Below are 826 nucleotides of genomic sequence, written 5' to 3'. Positions count from 1 at the left end.
CCTGTAACTGGGCTGGAGTTTAATATTCTGGATAAATCAGCTTTGCTTTAAACACATTGGCCCAGTAATTCGGGTCCAAATGCGTGAGTACGGTCTGGGTACTCACGCATCTGGCCGGTGGAAATGCCGGCGTTCAGGAAGCACCGCGCATGCGGGGAGCGCCGGCATTTCCAGTCCTCTGAACGAAGGGGTTCAGAGGCACAGCGCGTGCGCCTGCACAGGCAGCGCGTGCGCAGTGAAATTCCCTTTTTTTTTCAGAGTTGCGCGTGTGTAAAGGCCTCCGATATTTACACACAGAAAAACCAGACGTAAGTACTTAGTTTTTCAGGTAAGTGGTCTATTAATACAATTTAGAATTTTTTTTTCCACAGGTTTGTTATTTTTAAAGAATTTACAGTAAGGTAAGTTTAGTTTTAGCCCCGATTTTCTTTAAAAATTTTTTTTCAAATTTTAAAATTATTGTTTAAAATAGTTTTTCATAGTTATTTATGGTTCATTAAAGTAGTGCAATGTTTTTTTAAATTTTCTTTCAGGTTTAAGTAGTGTTTTGGGGCCATGAGTTTTCATGAGTTTGACAGCTCTCACTGTCAAACTTATGAATGAACTTTTGCAACCTCCCATTGGTTGCCCAGTGCCCACGTGATCCCAGCTGGCTCGTCGCACTAAGTACGCCGCTGGGTCACACACGCACAGCGCGGCAGGACCTCAAGCTGGCCAGTCACAGGAATGTCATTGCGGGCCAGATTTCAGATGTCGGCGCGCCGGGTAAGTCCACCTTGGGGCCTTGCACGCGCGGCAATCACCCGAGTCGAATTACTGGGCCAAT

The sequence above is a fragment of the Somniosus microcephalus genome, chromosome 4 (assembly GCF_052327205.1).
Source record: "Somniosus microcephalus isolate GS21.2 chromosome 4, FLI_Smic_1.0, whole genome shotgun sequence".
NCBI lineage: Eukaryota > Metazoa > Chordata > Chondrichthyes > Squaliformes > Somniosidae > Somniosus > Somniosus microcephalus.
Note: the sequence above shows the minus strand (reverse complement) of the source record.